At 37.8% G+C, this 17,142-nt stretch overlaps 1 protein-coding gene across 2 annotated transcripts in view; it reads left to right on the top strand.

Annotated features, from left to right (window-relative positions):
* Positions 1–17,142, top strand: part of ZNF385B (zinc finger protein 385B) — a 322,915-nt gene that overhangs the window by 191,126 nt on the left and 114,647 nt on the right. The window contains exon 1 of one of the 2 annotated variants that reach the window (XM_061202715.1): positions 1,282–1,439. The exons of the other annotated variant lie outside the window; for it this stretch is intronic. The gene's annotated coding sequence lies outside the window, so the exon portion shown is untranslated. Of the gene's footprint in view, positions 1–1,281; positions 1,440–17,142 lie in introns of those variants that run through there. 2 annotated transcript variants of the gene reach the window in all.

Genomic DNA, 17,142 nt, shown 5'->3' with positions numbered 1-17,142 from the left:
TGTACCATGATAATATAAGATGTTCACATTAGAGGAAACTGGGTGAGAAGTATGTGAGAACTCTCTGTATTATCTTTGTAATTTTTCTGTAAAGTCAAATGTATTCTAAAACAGAGAGTTTATTTTAAAAATACAAATTACTGACACACATTGAAAGCCTGTTACATTTACTTGTGTAGGACATTATCTACAGTATATGCATTTGAGTATATTTTCCAAGCATGCAGGGACTTTGTCTCGTTTGTTCTTTTGCTGTCTCCCCAATACCTAAAGAGCTACCTGACATAGAGTAGGCACTCAATAAATATTTGTTAAGTGTTGAATGAATGCACATATGTTGCCTTCTGAGAACAAATTTATGTGTTAACCTAAGGATAGCACTACGGAAGAAAGCGCACACCAAAAATCCCTCTGATCTGTTTCTGAGTCATTGTGATTTTCCAATGTATTATTTTGTAAATTATTAGGGCATTCTGATTAGCCCTCCATTGCACAGTCCAGGAGAATCAGCATACTTTTTCTCCATAATTTTCCTAATGGAACATTTTGTATAAAGAGGGATAGGTCCTGGAGGAGTTGGTAACTGACTGTCAGGTACTTTATTAGAAATATAGGGGTTTGTGGCACTGATTCTAATTCAAGGAAACTGAAGCAATTTTATAATCCTGTGAGATTAATAGATCAGGTATTAGAAAGTGGCACAGTAGTAATTTTCTATAAATTAGTAATTTTCTCTCTATTAGTATAAAAAAGGGTCTAATGGGAAAGGCACTTGATTAAAACCCTAGCCTCACCGCTTACTACCTATGTGATTATAAGGAAGTTTTTAAATCTCTCTAAGCCTCAATCTCTAGTAAAACTGAAATAGTGATGCCTCACAAGGTATATGTACAGTCCTCTACTAATGAAAATACAGGATAGATTACTGTAACAAATGCTCAAGGATACAGTGGCTCTCACAAGCTAGACGCTTGTTTCTATCTCATCTAACAACCCAGGAATAGTATAACAGCTTTTTGGAAGCTCAAGCTACTCCATCTTGTTGCTTAGCCACCTCTGGTCTGCATTTCTTTTTTTTCCCCCCAACACGTTCAACTCACCCTCACTTCCACATTCCAGGTCGCAGGAAAGAGAAAATCTAAAGGAAACACATCTTTCCTTCTAAGGGCATGACCCAGAAGTTATTACTTCCACTTATATCTTATTGGCCAGAACCTAGTCATGTGACCCCAGATAGCTGCAGTGGAAGCTTGGAAATGTTTTCTTTAGCTGGGAAGCAATTTGGCCAAACTAATACCTCTGGTTTTGTGGAGACTGGCACGAAAACTAGCAGAGCCTGCCATAAGCACCCGGAATAGTGCCTTACACTCTGAGGCAAATGCTCCCCAAATGATATTCTCTTCAAATCATCTCAAAGAGGATTAGTGTAAAAGGAGAAGGTAGGTGACAACATTTTATCAACTATGACTTTTGCATCAGTCAGAACTTAGCATAGACCTTCCTGGGAAGCTATGTTTGCATTTGAAAACTTGCTTATCTTCTTATAAATTAAGACACAACTCCCAAGAAATAAGATTTATATTCATCCTAAGGAAAATACGCTGCAGAATTAATATTTCAAAGTGTACTTGTTTTTATATGTAATGGCTTCAGCTAGCTTTCCTTCTAGCTCAGGAAACTCCGGTAGATTAATTTAGGAACTGTACTCTGGTGGAAAAAGGAAGATACAAAGTGAATTCTGTTACTTATTTTTAATGTAGAAATTCTTTTGTTTGCTCAGTTGTAATTTTGTTAATCAGAATTTTTCTACCATCTATTCTTTGCATGGATTCAGTTTTAAACTTTCTGCAATAATTTATACTTACAGATGTGGGACTGCATCTTTGGGACCTTTTTTCCTTTTTTCTATTGGTTTGGTTTGATTGCTTTCCTGAGGATATTTACTTTAACCTGCTGAACTTGGACAGTTTTGTTCAGTTTTGTTTATACAGAGCCCCATTCATGCTAAGCTTGCCTAGGACATTCTTACATTCATGGACCCCAACTGTAGGTTGTCAGCACCTCATGTGATCTATCAGACCACACTGCTATCCTGCTGGTAGCTGGACAGGACTCAGTTGGCCCTGCTCTTTAGGTGACGTTGGCAGTATGAAGGATGAACATGATACTGATCATAGTAGTCAGCTTGGGCTGCCATAACAAAATGCCATAGACCCGGCCAGTTAAACAACAGACCTTTATCTCTCACAGTTCTGGAGACTAGGAAGTCCAAGATCAAGGTTCCCACAGATGAAGTTTCTGGTGAGAACTCTCTTCCTGGCTTGTGAGTAGTTGCCTTCTCTCTGTGTCCTTACAAAGAGATAGTGCTCTGGTGTTTACACCTTCTTATAAGGGCATCAGCCCTACTGGATTATGGCCCCACCCTTATGACCTCATTTAACTATCACCTCCTCACAGGCCCTATCTCCAACTACAGTGACATCGGGGATTAAGGCTTAAACGTATGAATTTTGGGAGAATATGAATATCAGTTCATAACACTACTCTCCCTTTTATTTATCATGGCACCCACAGAGGGTGAATGTTTTTTCTAATACTTGCCCTGTGCCATCCTGGGTAATCTACCTAAAATTTCCTAGAGTAGAAGAAAAGATTGTTCTAGAAGCTTCCTAAAGTCTCTCTCTCTAATGAGATATCTGGTTTAATGTTTTTTGGCCTCACAAAATGCTTTTGGAGTTATCAAACATTAAGATATTGCAATGCAATAAAATGATATTTATAAAGCACTCTACAAAGAACAGTTTTCTTGCTTACATTAGTTCTTGAATCTTCATGGTAACTCCGTGAGAATTGTTGGAATGTTTTCTTGGCTCTATTTTATATATTAGAAAATTGAAGTTTGGAGAAGTTCAGTGATTCACCTAAGGTCTCAGAGCTAATAATTGATTGACACTGAGACTTTATTCCAGGCCTTCTCATTTCTGGTCCACAGTAGACCAAATATGAGCTTGAATTTGGCTGTAGAGTCACTAAGGTTTGGTTTCAATCCAAGTTTTGTCACTTATTAACAGTAAGTTAGCAAGTTACTTAACTCACTAAAATTCCTCAATCTTCTCTGTGACATGGAAATAATAGAGTCCACCTCATAGGGTTCTAATGAAAATTAAATTATATAATGCATAGAAATCACTTAGCATAGCACCTGCTGCATAGAAAATTGTTCAAAATTGTTGGTTATTATTTTTAAGAACATATTAAATCCTACTGCATTGAATTTAACTCTGAAATCAAATTTATACATTTTACTAGACTTTAGGATAAAATATTATGCAAACTATGTAGGCTATTGACTGATCTCAAAACACTTTACAAGTTTATAGGTGTTTAAATTCATAGCACGGATTATATTGAGATGTGAACATCTGAATTGTCACCTCAACATCTGTCTGTGTATGCTTATTCTTGACTGGTCAAGCAATAGATTAAAACAGTTAACAATTAGCAGGTATTTTAAACTCTACCAGTTATACTTTAAACAAGCCAGTGGGATATTTTTAGTTATCTTGCTTTGGTTTGAGGTCATTTAGTGCTCATTAATAAAGGAAACTGAGTTTGGAATTCTCATTTTTCATTTCACACCAGTAACAGTTAACATATGCTAATAATTGTGATCAAAGAAACATTAAAGAAGAAAAGATTTAGCTGCTTGAAATTTGCTATACAGAAAAGTCAAATTATTTGTGACTGTTCTCCATGTTATCCAGGATTTAATCCATTGAAATATATATTTTTTCTATCAGTCTGATTCTACAAGCCCAAGATAAGAGGTCATTGTCACATAGACTTAGGTCAATGACTGAAAGGTACTCTCCTAATGTGCCCAGATTTTTCAAGTAATTTAATGTGTATGTCAGGGTAAATTAATAACACATACTTTAATTTGTTTTGCACATCAGTCCTGATTCTCACATGGAATAGGTAATTAGAGAATTTCATACATTTCTATATTTAATATGTGTGCATGTTTGTGGATGTACAAGTAAGGGAATGTTCTTATTCAGATAATTAGTTAAAGTTTCGTGCGAGAGGTCAAATAAGCTTTCCTCAGGTAGAAGAAACTACACCAAACCAGGAGTTAACACAGTTGGAGCAAAGTCTATTAGCAATGTAAATGTCATTACCTCTGATCTGTGATCAGCTGAACAAAGAGTGAAGGGCCAGTGTGACTTTCAGGCTTCAGGAACAGAATAAATGACTTTGAAATGAACTGCCTCCCATTAGTTGCATAGGTTAGTCAATTCTGAATCATCTTGACTGGGAATTAATGATACTGATGACTTGAGCTGATCCTAAATGGTTCTCAGTATCTGGTCAGGAACTATGAATACATGGATGAGTAAGGTGGATGATAGAATAAATTTATTTTCTTTCTATGCCTCGTAGGTGGTCTCAGAGTGACTGTACACACATGGTCAGACAGCCACACACTCTCTGATGGTTTTGATTTGAGAAGGCAAGATAAATAAACCTATGATATCAGTTTGTTTTTGTGTATAATTGTTTTAAGATACAGTTTAATCTGTGGTATGTATTCAAAAAGGACAGTTACACATTACCTTGTATATAACACACTCATTGCCCTTGTAATATATGCTCATTATGTTTTCCCTACTAGCTTCTTGAGAGCAGAGACCATGTCTTACTCAGGATGAACACTGGGCCTGGTTCATAGTAGATGCTTAAGAAATATTTGAATGAATTTATAAATGGATTTGAGCTTGTGAATGGAAGTTTATGGTCCTTAAATGTGCAACATACATAAATAAAAACATGATATGAAGAATATACCAGTGTGTGTATGGATGTGCACACATGCACACACATATATACCATATTCAGAGTGTTGTCACTAATTAAGTAATTAATGTCTAGGGTGTCTAGCCACATAACAACATGTAATTAAATAATGAATAATTGCCGAAGCAGCAAACATATTTTAAACTTATTAGTTTCTTAATGTGAAAAAATGGACATATGTCAGTTTAAAAACATTATGAGAATTAAATATATCATCCCAAGAAAACTTACAGAAATTCAAGCCCACTGACATTTATTCATGGCCACCAGTTTTGGGGGACTTTTTGAACAAAGACAGACTTAGTTCAAACCACAAAGCAATTATTTTATTTATTTTTTCCCTTACTGTGGACAGAACTACTATTCATTTTAGTAATTTATGAAAAATACTGAAACCTAATTCTCCAAACTTATGTTAAAAATCAATTATAGTTGTTATATGAAGTTATACAACTTATAAGGTTTTAATAAACACTTAAATTAACCTGATTTCCCCCCCCAAGATTAGTAATTATAAAAGAGTACAGGTCTAGTTGCCACATTTCCTACTAGAAATATACTGACATAGCATGGACAGAGTTTCTATTTAAAGTAGATACCAGCTCTGTGAAATTCAAGTTACAGTCATAGGTCTTACAGATGGAAAGGAGCTACAGTCACATCTACCTTTTGGCATGTTGTTAGAGAAACTATGTTTCACTGTGAACCTATGTGTCTTATATATAATCAACTTTAGATTATCTGCTCGAATTAGAACTAGAAGCAGCTGAAAATGGAAAAAATTATTCTCATATTTCATCTGAGATAGCTTTGGCTTACTCCCCACTGATCTTGGCCTTAAAAAACAAGATCCCTTCAATCCAACTGGGCCTGGATAGCCTGCTAATTGCCTCATGGAGTGTTCTGAAGTCCTCAGAGAAAGTCTTTGTTTTTACTCTAGTAGCCCAGTGGTATAGGCCTTTTTCTCTGTGTCATATTTGCCCATTTAGAGGTAATGATTAGTTTCTACTGCCTCAATATATTTTCATATCCAGCTTTCTTTCTTATGTCCTGTGTGAAGAATGCTTGAAGTAATGTATTAAGAGATTTTCCTTAATTCCTTTTTCTCTAGCAAAAGGACCAGTCTTTATTACCACACACTTAATTATTAATACCTTGATCAGGAAGGCAAACATACTAGGGTAGCAGAGATTACTGAAACTAGTCCAGCATAGATTACTGGATCCAATCAGTTGGATTTAATCTATATTTGTTGAAATGCCTGAGTTTTTTAAGCCCATCGTGGATATGGGATTATAGCCAGGATCCAAACGTCCTCTGCCTCCTGCCCTCTTCTCCAAATTATAATTGTAATATTAACATTTCTTTGCCACCAATTTTCTCTGAAATCATTATAAAATACATAAATCATTATGTTTGAGTTTGGCAGTTGTTAAATAAACATTTGCGTAGAACTAGGTGTACCTAAAATGATCGTGGATAGAGCTATTTACAACACAATGTGGTAGGTATGGTGATGTGGAATGTAGGTGTTACAGGAACACAGTGGAAGGATACTTCATCCAGCCTTTGTTGTCCGAAGAGAGATTCCCTGTCTTAAAAAATGGGTAGAAATAGGCAAATTAAAGGGGAGGAATAGAGCAAAGGGTCAGTAGGAGGAAATCACAGAGGTGAGAAATAGCATGATGTATACAGGGGATGAGACAAGGATAGTACAAAAATGAATCTCAGATGATAGAGGTCTCATTGTGGAGGACCATTTAAGCCATAATAGTGTAAATCACATGATGAAGGCAAAGGTCCATGGGCATGGAGACCCTGTTGGTATTGTTCGTGCCACGGTCCCAAAATTGTGCATTGATCTGACACACAGGTCCTGGCCCTCAGCAAATATTTGTTATATAGATAAATGTAAAAAGGATTTTAAGCAGAAGAGTAATGTGTTTCAATTTGCATTTTTGATATATTGTTCTGGCAGCAGCCTGGGAGATGAATCTAAGAAGAATAAAAGTGGAGTGAAGGTGACCAGTAATGATGGAAGAGGTGAGGGTATGAACTAGAGTCAGGGATGATTTTGGAGGATTCATATTGGAGGACTGAACATCTAGAAGCTGGTGGTTGTGTGACTATGAGAAGAAAAGGAGAGCTAGGAGGCAAGTGTTATGGTAGAGTTGCCATCGTTTAACTTGAAGAATACAAGGAGAGGAGTTTTTTAGGGGAAGAATCAAGTTCAAGTTTTTTCTGCAAACGTATCATAATTCAAATTGTTTCAACTTTTACTTTAAAAATGAACCCGCGATGAAATTCTTATAGATTTTCAATGAAAATCATGTAGCACTTCAAAATTTTTAAATACCCTGGGGGCATTACATTAGCATTAGGTGGAAAATATAATCTAGAAACATGAACACCTCACCTTTAAAAAAAAATTCTTTTTTATTTTTTATTATATTTTTATTACTTTTTATTGGAGTGTGGTTGCTTTACAATGTTGTGTTAGCCTCCACTGCACGACAAAATGAGTCAGCCTTACACATACAGATATCCCCTCCCTTTTGGACTCCCTCCCATTTAGGTTACCACAGTGCATTAGGTAGAGTTCCCTGTGCTATACAGCATGTTCCCATCAGTTGTCTATTTTATACATAGTGTTGATAATGTATATGTGTCAATCCCAGTCTCCCAGTTCCTCCCACCACACCCCTTTCCCCCTTGGTATCCATACATTTGTTCTCTACATCTGTGTCTCTATTTCTGCTTTGTCATTATAAGATCATCTATACCATTTTTCTAGATTCCACATATATGAGTTATTATACGATATTTGTTTTTCTCTTTCTGACTTACTTCACTCTGTATGACACTCTCCAGGTTCATCCACATCTCTACAAATGACCCAATTTCATTTCTTTAAAAAAATTCTTTTTTATTTCAATGACACCAAGCATTTTGACATAACTAATTACTACTTATTTTTCACACAGATATTCTGGTAGGGAGAGAAATATGTTAATTCTTTCCTCCTTTTTTTTTTTTTTTTTTGGTTGGCATTTTTCCCCTGGGTCTAGCTTTATGCATTGAAGGTGGGGGCGGAATCAGCTGCCACATTGGAGCCTCACTCCCAGACAAGTGGCCTTTGAAAGCTTTTCCACTTTGCATAGAAAAGGAGCAGTGCTTGGAGGCCAAGGAGAATTCCAAATAACCAGCATTTCTACTTCTGTGTCTCAATCTGGTTTTAACATTTGGTGAGGAGTGAAGCAAACTCAACAGAACAAAGGGCCATCCTTCATTTGAACTTAAAGTTCAAATACTGTTAAGCTTAATTTGTATTCAGATGGTTACAAGTATTGTGAAAGTATATAATGCTTGTTCAGTGAAGGTTTATAAGAAATATTAATGTTTTTCTTACTCTTTGGCACTGGCTCTCTTCCTCTTCTAAACAGGTCTTTTATTATCTCAGGATATTCCTTTAGGATGAGTAACTTCATCCTCTCCCATTTCAGAGTAATATCTCTCAGCCCCAATAAGTTTTGTTCTAGAGGTGGTTATGGAGCATCCAGTTGGCAATGGCCAGCGGGTATCTGGATATACAGAACTGAGACTTGGGGCGGAGGCCGGGCTCTGAGTAGCAGCTGTTGGCAGAGACAGTGCCCTGAGTGGCAGAGATGACCCAGGGAGGGGGTGTAGAGGGCCACCAGCAAAAAACCAATGGTGGAGCCCAAACATCCACATCCACAGAACCAGAAGAGGAAGAGCAGGCCCCAGAGACAGAGCAACTTGATCAGAGAGGCCAGAGGAGGGCAGGAGAGACGTATCTCAGAAGACAGGGCTGTAGAGAAGTTTAAGAAGGAAGGAAGGAGAGAGCAAGTGAAGCAAAGACCTCCTTGGGCAAAACCCCTTTCTCTCCTATCAACCTGCCTCCCACTCAGTCCTCCATCCTTACCCAACTCTTGGGAACCATAAGAGAAGACGATAGTTCATTGTATCTGTGCATATAAATGTTAATGATTTATGCCATGTGAAGATGTAATTTCCTCTGTGTGCAAGCATGGCTTTAGATTAGTTCCTTTTAGCATCGCTCCCATCTGGTTTGTTTATAGGTTTTGTGGCTTTTAATGGTCTTTTCCTATAAGTAGCGATAATTAATGTGACTATAATGCAAGTGTTTCGGTGGTTTGTATTTTCATGGTTACCCAGCAGATTTTACCGTTGTTTACTTGGGGATATTTTTCAGTCCACTCTGCTCCTTGTGCAGGATGAAACAGATAAATACCTTGCTCAAAGCCAAACAGAAATAGTTTAGATTCTGCTTCCATGGACTTTGTGCTTTGTTGTTTGCACTAAGAGAACTCCTAACAATTTTGAGAAGGATAAACAGAAAAGTTCCTTTTATGGTACCGTGTTCTGAACAAGGACAGTGCTGTGTGTCCAATTTGTATCAGTTTGGGTCTGTATTTTATCCACAAAAAGGTGCGGTTCTGTTTTTCCCTGAATAGATTGTGGTGTAGCTATGTTCTCCCCACTGTAAATTGAGGTTTATGTGTAGGATTCAAATCCCTTAATCTAGGCAGGGGTAGTACTGCTATTAAAGTACCCTCATTTTGTTCATTTGTATTTGCCCATTTATCCTGGGGAAAGACTTTGTTATCAATCTTTAAGATCATTACAGTAAAGAAGTGATTTTAAAAATCATTCCTTTTGGTTCATAAGGATACAGGTCTGTGTAAAAGGTAAGTAAGATGGATCTAATAATAATGCTATACTTTTTATCAAGTGAATGTCAAACTTCATTATAAACCTTATTTTCTATGGCATTTTGGCGAGTTTGTTTTGTTTCTATTTCTTTTATGTTCGAAGAAACCGAAACATAAATTAAAATTTTAATCCAAAGCCACATAGATCTGAGTAACCTTGGCATTGCTGACAAAACAACTTGAGATTTTCCTCCAAGCTTGTTTAAAATATTGATGGAGCCCTTGAAAGCTTTCTCATTTGTTTTTCTTTTTTTCCTTACATAGTATTGATTTCTATTTTTTTAACTTCAAAAATTCACACAACACAATTGTTAAAAAGTTCATAACTAACTTTCTTAAATTTGGCTTTTAACCTAAATTTTACATTTTTAAAGAAGACCTAACTATACTGCATATGATATGGCTAATGAATAATGAAGACTAATATTCATCAATATTGAGCAAACTGATATAATTTACTTTTAGAAAGTTTGTTTTCAAGAACTGAACCCATCCGTTAGGGGCTTTTGTTTGTTTGTTTTTGTTCTTATTTTTTCCTGGTAGCCACTACCTTCACAAAGGATTGTTGGCATATCAGTTGGTGTTTAGCCTTACAAAATAAAAAATAAAAATTGTATTTTTTTTTCTGAAACTGAGTGCTATTACTTAAAATTTTCCTTTTCGTATTGATAACGCATGTAAAAATCTTGGAGATTGAGAAAAGACTATAACTTAGATATATTGATAAGGATTAATCTCTGATATAGATATGCTATAAATTGCATGTGTAAAGTCTGAGAAGATATATTAGGGAAGTATATGAATTAGCCATTCTCTAACTTTCTTTGTCTTTGAAGGATAAACACTTACTAAGTTAACATCACTGCTTGAGAGCAAAACGTTGAAATATTGACTAAATCTAAATCGTTGCTGTAATATTTAAGACAACCCCAAATCAAATATAATTCTGGAAATTCAGACACATTGTCATTTACTGAATTGTCCTGGTAACTTTTATGATGGCCATGTACTTTAAACAAATGATTATCTTAGATGAATTATAAATGAGAGCCTCATTCAAGAATTCCCTTTTTCATGGCTGTCGTTTGTCCACCCTTCCTCCTGGTGGTGGAGAAGAAGCGGGGCAGAGTGGGAGGCGGAGGCCATCACAGCCTAGCACTTAGACCCTGGGCACACAGTCTCAGTGTGTGGTATTGAAAGGTAAAAAACAAGAGCCCTGACTCTGAGGGGTGCTGAAGTCAAAGCTCAGAAAGAAAATTTCCCTTTGGGTTCACCCATCCCTCTGTGTTCCTTCCCTGTGATTGATCCCTCCATCTACCCATTGCTTTAGTCCACTGGGTGTCAGCCCCATATCAAATCAGTTACCATGTCCTATTGATTCTACCTCTTTCATCTGTCCTTTCTTACTACAGCCTAACCCTCAGTTCATGCCAGAATTGTCTCTCCCCTGGATTACTATAAAGCCACCTACTTGGACGTCTTAGCTCCATCCACCTCTGCCCCTCCTCCCCTTCCCCAGCAGCATCTCTTGAACATACACATAATCCATTCTCCAGCCACTGATGTTCCTTACACGTGAGTCTCATCATGCCATGCCCTTTTTAGAATCTGCCTTTGAGTCTCCACCACCTTTAGGTCAGGTCTGAACGCATTAACATGATCCATGAGACCTGCATCGGTCTGGTCTCAGTTTACCTTTCCAGAAACATTTCTCACCCCGGAGACATATTTTAGTCAATACTGAAATACTTTCAGTTCAAGGTACCATGCTTGCCCTGGCTCCAGGCCTGGTCTTATGTGCAGTTCTCTTTATTTAAAACAAACGTGGAACCAGCTCTTCCTCTTCTCCTTCCTCATTCCCTTTTGCCGAGGTAAATCTTATTCTTCAGCTTTTCAGTTTAGACCTTCCTTTTTTCAGGAAGCCTTGCTGGACACCTATGAAAAACTTACGTTCCCTCAGCATTCTCAGTATTACTCCTATGGTCACACTTATCACTCTGTATTTTAAATGCCTGTGTATTCAAGTGGACCCTTCACATGGCAGTTAGCTCCCTGGGGGCAGGGGCTGAGGGTTTCTTGTTCACGGATATATCCATAGCACCTAGCACACTGTGTGGCTTATAGTCAGCCATTACTAAATACAGATAGGTGGATTTCATCCCAGATCACCGGCAAAGATAGATCAGGGAAAATAGGAAGGAAAGCAGGTATGGAGTCATACCAAGGGGATAGAAGGACCAGGAAAGCTGAGAGAGAGCAGCACTGAAGAGGAGAAAAGCAGGCAAGCTTGCCCTGTCCTACCATTTGTGAGGCCTCAGACAATAATACAAATTGAGGCCCACATATATCTAACTGTTATAAAGTTAAAAATCAAGCCACTAAACTGCTAAATGAAATATATTTTATCCTCCTACCTTTACAAATATATATTCATGAAAACCTGAGAAGACCAGGTATTATTTTAGAATTCCCAGATATGTCAAAGTTCTGTGCCAGAAGAAGGATGCACAAAGTGGCTCTGGAGTGTTGACACCACAGTCCCCATGGCCAAGCTCCATCTACGTTTCCTGAAAACAGCCATCCAGAGGCCACTCCTGGGGCCCACAGAGGTGTTGTCTATGTCAGGAAGTGGCTCCAGGGCCATTAGAGTGTGGACATATGGAATCCCAGGTGCCCAGAATGTGGCCTAGAAGGGGCAGTGGAAGAGCATAGACTCCATGTGGGCTGATCTCCTTGCCCTGCAGACTAGGGAGAAGCATGGCCAGAGAGGGTTGTGTCTGAGGCTGACATTGCAAGCAGGAGATGACCTGGATTTATTCTAGTGCACATACTCCTAGTGTCTATCTGTGAGGGTGTAGCATGGGCAAGGACTGTCTAATATTGTATTTTTAAAGCCCCATTCAAATATATAAACATACCTTAAAGGCTGTAGATACAAGACCATGTGACTCTCTGTTCTGTTGTATTCTGGGAAGCAGTTTAGTGCCTAAGAGCATAGTCTTTCAAGTTGAAACAGGGTTCTGAGTTGTGAGTTGGTTTGAATCCTGAGTTTTCCATTTACTGGCTGTGGAGCCCTGGACAGAATGCTTCATCTGCTGAGTAGAGGTAATAAAATCTTCCCCTAGGATTGTAGTGAAAGTACATGAGGTTAAAGTCTTTAAAGGCTTAGATCAAGTAAATGCTCAATAGATCACAGTGCTGTCATCATCATCATAATCACTGTCATTTTTACAGCTGTTATTTCTTCCTGTCTGTAACTGTTGAGATGACCTTGGGCAAGTCATGTAACCTCTCAGAACCTCAATTTCTTCATCCATAAAATGAGGTCTTTGGAGCAGAGGATAACTAAATTTCCATCCAGTTAAGATCAGGGACTTTTTGGAGTTCCTTCTTTTTCAGTTTACATTAAACCGGAAGTTGACCCCCAGGCTACATTGTAAATTGTTAACAGAAGTTATCTACTATGCATATAATATCACTATATATTCTATTTCAAGCAAACCTGATATTGAAAATGTGAATCTTTTGTAAAAACTGAAGAACTCTGGATTAAATGTACAGTTTATGAAGCAAGTACTTGTGCTTCATAGTAGAGTTCCTTTATTCACTGGCTCTTCTAGTACATTAAAAATTAAATTTGATTTACAAAAGACATTCAGTTTGCCTGCAACTTTTCAGGGACATATGCAGAGATTTTAAATCTCTTTGAATCACAGAATCCTTTGAGAATTGATTAAATCTGATTCCATTCTCCCAAAAAGGAGCATGGTTGCAAATATTTGCATATAATTTTTGGAGAGGGGGGGGTCCATGGATCCTAAGTTAAGAATCCCTGGCATAAAGCCAAAACAAGAACAAAGCCAGTGAAAATGGAATATGCCAAGGACATTGGAGACATTTTTGAAATTGGACCTCGAAACACCTGGCCCTTTCCAGGATGAGAGAAACAGAGAACTAACATTTATTGAAGGCATCCTCCATGGCAGACACTGTGCTAAGCATTTTATATGTGTTATGTTGTTCTTCCCTTTCCAAATCTAAACAAGACAGGTATTATTTCTGATGAGAAAACTGAGGTTCAGATAATAAGCAATTCTCCGAAGTCACATCGCTAGTAAATAGCAGAAACAAAATTTGAACTGGGGTCTGACTCTAAAGCTACTACGCCATGATAAAAGGCCCTAAATTCCTTCACATCTCTTTCCAAGCTCCCAAATTTTGTGAAAGAAAAGATCACAAAAATGCAGATTTCTCTTCCTTAGTGAACTTCTTACAAGGGAACTCCCTAAGCCAGCTTCACGTTGACAGCCAATTCTTCCCTCTCCTGTGTTCTGTGCTGGCTCATTGGAGCTGGGCTGACTTGCAGGAGTGCTGTTGAGAAGGGGTAGGGTCCGCAGAGAGCTGAGGGATGTGGCATTCTCTTGGCTGGCCCTGACTCAAAAGTTCTGATCCCCTACGTGCCCCAGTAAAGGTTTCAGCTGACATCTGTGTAAAAGAGTTGTCAGCTGAGGAGCAGAGAAGCAGCCTGTCAGACTCAGAATGTCCCACTTGCCAAGTCTCACATGAGAAAAGTGAAGACAGGCCCCATTTGGAAAAGAAGAGGTGCTCTGCAAGAGATTTATTACATAAGGGTCATGTTGCAAAACATATGCTGTGCTCAGTAGATGCAACTCCTCCTTGATTCATTCACATTTCACAAGATAGCTAATTAATCTCTTTAAAACAGAGGGAATGGGTGGCAGAATAAATGAAAGGCCTTATATGAAGGACAAAACAATCTGAGTCTTATTGGAATCCTGTCTTGGTCCTATAAGCTAGTATTGAACTTTCTTCATAAACAGCCTGATCCAGTACTATGCAGAAATCACTGAGGTTTGCACACTTACAGACTTTATATATCAAGGTGAGGTCTGTATCCTCATGTTCTAACCTGTCAAATTAGAACATTCTTGGTGGGTTGGAAATAACACTCACAAATCCATTTTTGGTTTCAAGTCATTTTAAGATATGCTATCTTATCACCTCAGACTTCACAATGTGTCCTAGAAAATCATGCTGTTTTCGCAGTGATATTAGAGGCACAGTGAGATGTGGTATTTGATTTAGATTCTCCTTATAATTTCCCACGTGATATAGAACTGCTTCATGAAATCACTTGCTGCTAAGCATTTCAGACCTTTATGTGGCAATAATGAGAAAAAACAACTACACTTGAAAATGTTCGGGAGTGAAGCATGCATATTTACAAGTAGCTGACATCTGATATGTAATTTTTCTTATATGCTATGTATGGTGCAAGAGATTTTCCTGTAGTGTAAAGGAGGTACCTTCTTCTTATATCAGCGAGGCAGCATAGCGTAGTGGTTTAAGTGTCAACTCTAGAGCCACACTATGTGGGTTTGAGTCCCAGCTGTGCTGCTTTTCTGCTTTGTGACCTTGAGCAACACACTTAAACTTTGTGTCTTGTTTTCTCACCTAGAAAATATAGATAATAGCAAGTTCCTCCCTTACTGAGTTAATTCGAAGATCGGGTGAATTAATATATGCATAATGTGCTTAAAACAGTGTTGCATATAATGTGTTATCTGTGTTAGCCATTGTTATACAAATGTGTAAATATGACCAATAAATTGTACTTTAAGTGTTAAAGGGGTCAAAAAATAAGTTAGCTTATCCTTAGTTTAGGATAAGGCTTTATGCCAAGTTTATTCTTATCTCTGTCTTGAGAAAGCTCTAACTAGGACGGCTACCATTCTTCTCTCTTATAGCAAGTGCGCATAGCAATCAGTGGGTCCCCTAGTTTCTGTGGACTGAGGATCCTTGTGTACCAATAAATGGAAACATGCACCAAATATTTGGTAGATTGAATAAATACCATGTCTCACACATACCCAATGTATTCTTGCCAAATGCATGTCAGCCCTACTGTATAATGAAATACAGGCAGACCTCGTTTTATTACACTTGGCTTTATTGTGCTTCACAGATATTGCATTTTTCACAAATTGAAGGTTTGTGTCGATGCCGTTTTTCCAACAGCATTTGCTTACTTCGTGTCTCTGTGTCACATTTTGGTACTTCTCACAGTATTTCAAACTTTTTCACTATTATTATATTTGTTATGATGATCTGTGATCAGTGATCTTTGATGTTACCACTGTGACTCATTGAAAGGCCCCGGTGATGGTTAGCATTTTTTGGAATAAATTATTTTTAATTAAGGTGTATACATTGTTTTTTAGACATAACTCTATTGCACACTTAATTGACTACAGTATAGTATAAACATAACTTTTATATGCGTTGGGAAACCAAAAAATTCTCTTTATTGAGATATTTGCTTTATTGTGGTAGTCTGGAACTGAACCTGCAATATATCTGACATATGCCTGTACCTTTATTTTAAATGTTACTGACTTCATAATAGTATTGCATATAATACTATGCCTATACACTCAATGAATACTAAGGGAAAAGTGTGGTAATAATATGTGAGGAGTCCTTCAAACCATTTGGTGCTTAAAAAGTGTCTTCATTTTGAATACTTGAAAAAGCTGGAGAAGTGTAGTCATTCATTCATTTAAGATATGTATTGAATGCCTGCCACAGGCCTGGCACTGTTCTAGAAGCTGGGAATACAGCACCTAGAATATAGTTGTTCTCATGGAGATTATATTCTAGTGAGAGACAATGAACCAGTAGACAAATAAGATGAGATAATTTTAGAGACATGAGTGGATAGAGTGAATAAAACAGAACAATGTAATAGAAGGAAGGCCTTGCTGAAGTCCTCAATGGTGTCTCTACTGCGCTGAGACACAACTGAATTGGGGGAAGAGAGTTCCACACTGAGAGAACAGCAAAGGCAAAAGCCTTGAGATAAGTATGAATTTGACATGTTTGGGAAAGGGAACAGAAGCTTAGATCTTGGGGGGGTGGTCAGGAGAGGTGATATAAGTTGAGGTTTTGGAAGTAAGCAGGGACTTAATCGTGTAGTAACTGTAGGCCGTGGTAAGGTGTTTGATTTTATTCAGAGTGCAGTGGGAAACGATTATGTGCTAGAGTAACATGATAAGATTTGTGTTTTTAAATATTTTGCTTTGCTGTCGTGTGGAGAACCAAGTATGGGGTGCCTAAGTTGTCTCAGAAAGATCTGTTAAGAGCCATTTGCTGTAGTCTAGATAGATGTTGATGGCCTGGACTAGAGTGGGGCAGTGACATACAGAGAAGCAGAAAGATTTGCAATATATGCTGGAGGTAGAAACAACAGGACTTGTTAATTGGATGTAGACGGTGAGTGAAAGGAGGAACCAGGGAATCACCTGCAGTCAGCTCTCCATATCCCGGGTTCCCCATCTGCGGACTCAACCAACCACTGCTCAAAAATATTCTAAAAACAAAATTCCTGAAAGTTCCCAAAAGCAAAACTTGAATTTGTTGTGAGCTGACAACTATTTACATAGCATTTACATTGTATTAGGTATTATAGGTAATCTAGAGTTGATTCGAAGTTTACGGGAGGGTGTGCATA

This window comes from Eubalaena glacialis, chromosome 1 (assembly GCF_028564815.1).
Source record: "Eubalaena glacialis isolate mEubGla1 chromosome 1, mEubGla1.1.hap2.+ XY, whole genome shotgun sequence".
In the NCBI taxonomy this organism is placed as follows: Eukaryota; Metazoa; Chordata; class Mammalia; order Artiodactyla; family Balaenidae; genus Eubalaena; species Eubalaena glacialis.
The sequence above is the reverse complement of the archived record's forward strand: the minus strand, read 5'-3'. Positions and strand labels throughout refer to the sequence as shown.